The sequence below is a fragment of the Rhamphochromis sp. 'chilingali' genome (genome assembly GCF_963969265.1).
Source record: "Rhamphochromis sp. 'chilingali' genome assembly, chromosome: 2".
NCBI lineage: Eukaryota > Metazoa > Chordata > Actinopteri > Cichliformes > Cichlidae > Rhamphochromis > Rhamphochromis sp. 'chilingali'.
In genome coordinates, this window is record NC_137930.1 from 21,774,207 (window position 1) to 21,780,712 (window position 6,506).

The 6,506-nt window shown below is 34.5% G+C and overlaps 2 long non-coding RNA genes across 2 annotated transcripts; both read right to left on the bottom strand.

Annotated features, from left to right (window-relative positions):
- Positions 1–2,979: 2,979 nt before the first annotated feature.
- Positions 2,980–4,043, bottom strand: LOC308392588. The gene is made up of 3 exons (XR_013970839.1): positions 3,921–4,043; positions 3,551–3,634; positions 2,980–3,453 (listed from the first exon to the last, which is right to left on the bottom strand). It is a non-coding gene; the product is annotated as an uncharacterized lncRNA (long non-coding RNA).
- Positions 4,037–6,137, bottom strand: LOC308392589. The gene is made up of 3 exons (XR_013970840.1): positions 6,091–6,137; positions 4,231–4,627; positions 4,037–4,073 (listed from the first exon to the last, which is right to left on the bottom strand). It is a non-coding gene; the product is annotated as an uncharacterized lncRNA (long non-coding RNA).
- Between the last annotated feature and the right edge of the window lie 369 nt (positions 6,138–6,506).

The following is a 6,506-nucleotide window of genomic DNA, read 5'->3' on the forward strand; positions in this document are numbered from 1 at the left end:
ATACACAGGTCAAGAGTCAAGTAATAAAGACTCAGTTCTTTACAGTTTCAAGGTATCCAACTCTTTAATAGCACAGAAAAAACAGAAACATAATTATAAATGTTTATGTGGCATGAATATGATGGTTACAACATTTTAAACTTGCGTAGTGTCTATTTTGTTGTTATGTTAATAATTGTGAAGACGGTAATGAACTACTAAACTACTACTAAATAACATTTTTCTTGTTGTTGTTGTTTTGTTTTGTTAACATGTTGCAAATATTATTAATGTACATAGTAGTCAGGAGTAAATCAAGTTACTAGTTAATGTAGCAGTGGACCAGAATACAGATCATTATTGTCACAATCTGCTGTGTGGAGTATAATTCTTTTTTCAGGAACCAAGCACACAACAAGCTGATTAAAAACAGCATACTGTATAAAACACTAACCATAACAATTATGTGCTTTATAATATAATTATTCACTAATAGGGTCAATACAGTTCCAGCTGAATTTATTAAATTGTTATTTTAATTATAATTATAATATCAATATGTTATTACAAAGTTTTTAGGAAAGTAATGCAGTAACTAACAGATTGTTTCTGATATTAGACATCTGATACATGAGGAAAAAAGTAAGGAGTCAAAATGCTTTTTTTCTTTTAATGTTTTTTCATATTTTTCTTATCCTGTATTTTTTGCCGTAATGAATAATGATCATTTGTTATAAAGATATATATAATATTTTCATCACTATAATTTCTGAGGTTAAATTGTAGATAGTAACAACCAAATTTCATTAGAAATGGCCTTTTGTGCAAAAACTAGAAATCAGTCCATTTCAGTTTGAACCACATCACACGATCTGATGTTAAAAAGCAAACACTATACTGTATGATCAAGGTCACTATGGTGTTCTTTCCATATCACATTCATCTTTTCAGCAGCCTACCAGAAATGCACTCTTGATGCATGTATTCCATTAAAATATTACAGCACATTTACTATAGAGGTTATTTCCTCTCGTGCTGACAAAAACAATTTCCTTCTCAAGCCTAATGAGGATTGCAAAACCTTTCAAATTAGGGTTTTGCATAGCTTATCATGTCTTGGCCTATTTGATATTGATGAGAGTCAAGCCACTGCATTCATGAAATTAAGGTCTTAAAATCTCTGCAATAGAATGCACAGCAGTTAGCATTTATTCTGATGATTTACAGGGTATATTCACTGGCAAGTGCATGGTTTATAGCTTCATTCTTACTCGTAATTCAAGTGCAACATCACTTTGTAATTTAAAACACAATCCATACGCAATGTGAAAGAGGTTGAAGTGAAAAGAGGAGTGTGGGAGTATGTGGAAGCAAAGGTAAGATTATATAAGAAGAGAGAAAACATTTGCCTTTCATGTTTATCATTTTATCATAATGTATGATTTTTAATATGTTACTACGTAGTACTTGCATACTATTACAGTAAGTAGTCCTAAAACCTTAAAGTAAAAACATTCTAGTTTCTGGCTGGATTGTGGAGGGTTTCTCTGGGTGCCTGAGCTTAATTCCTATGTTCCAAAATTCATGTTGCCTTATGATGTACAGGTAACACGTGGTGAACTCCACCTCCAACCCATTGCTTTGAATGCAATCATACAAATCTCATAAATTCATATTTTAATCACAATAGAACATAGAAAACATATCAAATGTTTAAAGTGAGACATAAAAGGTTGAGACAGGGGGATTTTTTTGTCAATACCACTTGCTGGAAAAGCAAGTGCTACTAATAAGAAACAGCTAGAGGAAGATATTGCAACTAATCAGGTTCACATTAATTGAGCAACAGGTCACTGAATGTAAAAAGAGCATTTTAGAGAGTTAGCAAAAAAACAAACAAACCCCAAAACATTATATCTAGATAATTTCTGTGGAGCAATCTGTAGAACAATCTCAAAATAATCTTTCACAGTGTAACATCGCAAAGACTGAGTATCTCATCATCTACAACATTAATATCATCAAAAGTTCAAGAAAACCTGGAGAAATCTCTGTACACAGGGGACAATCTGCAAATCAATATAGTATTCCCACACTGAAAAAAAAAGTTCTTTCAATTTACTTGATTTTATTGTGTACATCGGTCCCACATAATATGAATAAGTATGACTGACTTAATTTTCCACTTTCCCTCAAGTAATTAATGCTTGTCAGATCAAAGTATTTTATCTACATCAGATTACTTTAAAAAATCATGTTTGATGTACTAATATTAATCTATTATCATAATATCAATGTATTGCATAATGTCAATATATTTTAATGTTTAACACCAACTTATTTTTATTTGCCAGTGTTACGCAATGATATTATGTAATGTAAACACATTGCAATTATGTTCCTGCAACACAAATTATGGCTTTAAATCCTACTTAATTTTTTCAATTGAAATATTAACTGATTATTATTGACAAAAAAGGCAAAGACTGTGAGTGCTACTGAACAATTCACCTTTATTAAACTGTAACAGCAGTGAAAGCAGCAATTCTGCCATGAACAAGTCTAAAATCGCATCCATATAAACTTGTTAACACATTTTTAAAGATAGCCTGCAGAAATAACTAAAAGAAAAAGTTAATTTGAGAATATATTTGCAAATATTTCACAAAAAACTGACCTCAGCAGCAAATAAAAGAATGTGCTTATAGATGATCCTGTCATCTCTTACATATAACATTTGTATTAATTACACAATTGAAAATGTAAACTAAATTAAGACTACCTGAAAAAAAAGCAACACGCTTTTATGAATAAACAGATTTACCCAAATATAACTTGTGTGTTATTTGACAACAGTTTCAGCTTCTGTACATGTATTTACCTGTATAAGATTTCAACTAAGTTGAGCCTTAAATGACATTGTTACATAACTAATACCAAACACCTACATGAATTTTAATCTTCATTTTAAACATGTAAGCAGGACATTAAGGTTGACTTAGAACATATTGCTAAAAATTGTCAGTAAAAATTTCTTACAACATGATACCAAAAGGAAAAATTATCCTGCATTGCAGTCACACGAGGGGAAAGCAATAAAAACATAAGCAGTATAACATTACTGAACACAAAATGAAAAACTGCAAAGAATTGCAGAAGTGCAGTCTTTGACTTCTCAATGAAACAGATGGTTTTTGAAAGCAAGAACTTTAGAGAGTTTAGCTCCATCCAGTTCCATGAAAACCTTCTGGAAAACGTCAAAGTTGTAGCGAAGGTCAGCAGGGTAGGCAAGGTTTAATGCATACATGAGTCCAAATAGCATTATCACAGCAAATGCTACATTATCCAAAGTCTTCGCCACCCTGATGCCTGCAAGGACAACTCTTGTTCATCTGCTGAAGCTTGCTCTTTAAGAAGATAAATTCAAACAGTGGTGTCTTCAACAGTCTCACTGATGGCACGTTCTTCCATGCCCTGTAAAAAAGAAGCCATGTTAGTCATTTCCAAGTAAATAATATGACACACTGTGGAAAGTCCAAAAAGAAAAAAAAAAAAAAACACAAGTACATACCACATACTCCTGGATAAGCATGCCAGGGTCTTCACCCATGTAGATACACACTCCCTTAACACACTCAGCATCAACATCTTCACACTGAAATGAAATGTATGTAATTAGCATCTTCATTCAGCTCTTGTCCTTCATTTAAGTTTTAATAGTGTACTTTACATTAATGTTTTTAAAGTAAAGGCACACAAATTAATAATAGGTTTACTGGCAATTAATAATAAGTTGACAAAGTGAAGGTTAAAAAAAACAAGCAGATGTAAAAATACAAAATGAGAGAATTTATCATGGGAAACATTTGAAATCTTCCACAATTATAAAATTTCATCCAAAGAGGATCGTGTTAAGTGAATGTTGAGGCTTTATCACTTACATTATCCATTTATGCCACAATTCTTTTCAGTATTAGTCCAAGCTCTCCTCTTCTGTTGACCAACTTCACCAGGTTGTCCAAGTGGAGATCCAGCTGAGCCAGGAACTTTGTCTGAGGGGGGATGGTGGCAATTCTCTTAAACTCAGCGTTGATCTGAAAACATGAGCACAGAGAAATGAGCTTCAAAGGTTTAATACCTGGAAGAAGGCCGCAATCACTCATGCTGAAGAAATGGGCTGTCAAATAACAACTGTGCCTTAACCATTTTAGGCTAATACCACAAGAACACCGTGTATGAGGCAAACCTTACCTCATGGAAATCAAATAGAGCAGGCCATCTTGCCATGAAAGCCTCCACCATTGGTGCATCACGAACAACTTCATGTCTTCTGTATGAAAAAGTCTTTTCCATCTTGAGTTTCACCAACTCTGTTACTCTTTTTTATGTCCATGTTGTGGGCTTTGACATGTCAATAGCTTTAAGAGTCCCCTTGTCTGCTACTTCTGAAACTGAGGTAAGGTTAAGAAACTCATTCCCAAACAAGGAATCCATAAACTGAAGTCTGAAACTGCCCTGAAGACAACACTGTCTCTTGACTTCAACGATGAGATCCTCAGTTGATTCAGGCGCTCCATTAGAGAGTGAGCCTTCGACAGGTTCTGTCAGCCAAAACAGTCTTTAGGACCATAGGACTCCCCATAGGACTCTGTAGGCAAAAAAGAATTACATATTCAGAAAGAATCCTTTCAGTTTAGTTTTCATAAAGCTATCCATACCCAATACTCAAAGTTATAAAGATCAGACATAAAAAAGAAGAATTTATCTAATGAAATACATGCGACTGAACCTATTACACTTATATGAACACCTTTTACTTCTATATGCCTTTTTAAAGTCACAATGTGGACTGATCCAATCTCATAGTCAACCAATGGATAAGTATCAAGGAGTTCACAGAGTGAAGCGAGAGTGAATATTCTTGTGGATACTGGGCGGAGCTCAAAAGCTCTGTCGTGCTCTCTGTACCAGCCACCAAGCTCTCTGACAATGTAGAATATGCTGTGGTACAATGCAGATATGGTTTTTCAGTATTCTGGCAATCCACCTGCTGCCCTTTGGGCCAGTACCATTCCATTTCTATAAGTTATACTCTTTATGTCACACACTGTGCAAGGTTGACCTCTAGAATGTCAGGGAATATGTACCTAATGACTTAAGCTATCTCCTCTTTAAGCAAATCCACTAGAAAGGCCGATACAGCTGAGCTCTCTAATTCAGACTTGCCAAGAGATGGGGAGTTTAGATGGTAAGCTATCATCATCTGATGTTTTGACTTCTGTAATCATAAAGGTAAAAATTCCACCATCACAAAAAACATTAATTTTAATTGAAAAAAGGTATTCCAGTCCAGAAGAGCATCAATGGTTTCTTTAAAGTACCAATCTTTCCCTCATTTATACATAATGTTTTGAGAAGCAGCTCACATATGTTCTACACAAACTAGAAAAAAAGAGGGGGGGAAAGGGTCCTAATTTGTTTTGGGCCGATGTTGGAAAATTCACAATACATCACTTAATAAGACATAGTCTGTTGAACAAACTTATCTCCTTGTAGATATCTGCTGTATTATTTGGCCGTGACCAATAGAATAGTCAAGTAAGTGACACTTCACCTAAAACAATGACTAAATGGAAAAATGATTTGGCATTTATGGGCACAGGTTCTTAAACCCACGTCTAAGGTGGCAGGATCCTTATTATAACTTGAGTGCATGTCATCAGCAATAATTAAGGTATGGCACTGTGGCCCTCCCAGCTTCTGAAACTCTGACGGTTACAGCCAGACTAATTAGCCAATGTAGCCATAGCTAGCACGAGTAACACAAACACTATTGCTCTCTCAGTGACGTTTTAACTTGCTAAGCCATAAAAACGTCAGTGCTCTCTGTCACATGCATAAATTCCATATCTGACCCACAACAGCTGCTTTCTCCCGACTATGTGCAATTTGTTAATATTTTTCAGTTTTAGCCACAAAGCTAATACCAACTTTAGCTAGCACTGTAAAAACAACATGTAGATGCATTACAGATTACGTTTCATATAGCATGCGCTACAACAATTCTGTGAAAATGTACCCAACTAAAACAAATGTATTTAAATTACTTACCTTCTCACTATGCCTGACTCAGTGCCAAAGGTTGCATGTGGCTGAACAGTCTTCCAGCATCTGGCGGTCAATTGCGCTCTCCTTAAATTATGTTGTCGTCTTATTGGATAAGGTAGGTCTTATTATCCAATCACATTTAGTTGTTGTCTTTGAATATATTGCATCATTTCCGGTTGTGGTCAAACATGATTACAATGGTTTTAGTATTCTAATTTAGTCATTTTAAATCAATGCAAGAAAAATGAGTAGTCTCAGTATTGTTTATAATCAAGTAAATGGTACTTTATTTAATCATGTAAATAAGAGAAACATGAGAGGCTTGTGTAGCATTAACTAAATTCATTTGTGCAAATTCAAAAGCCTGCCAATTCTCATTTTTTCAGTGCATACCTGTACTTTCAGGTGACACTGAATTT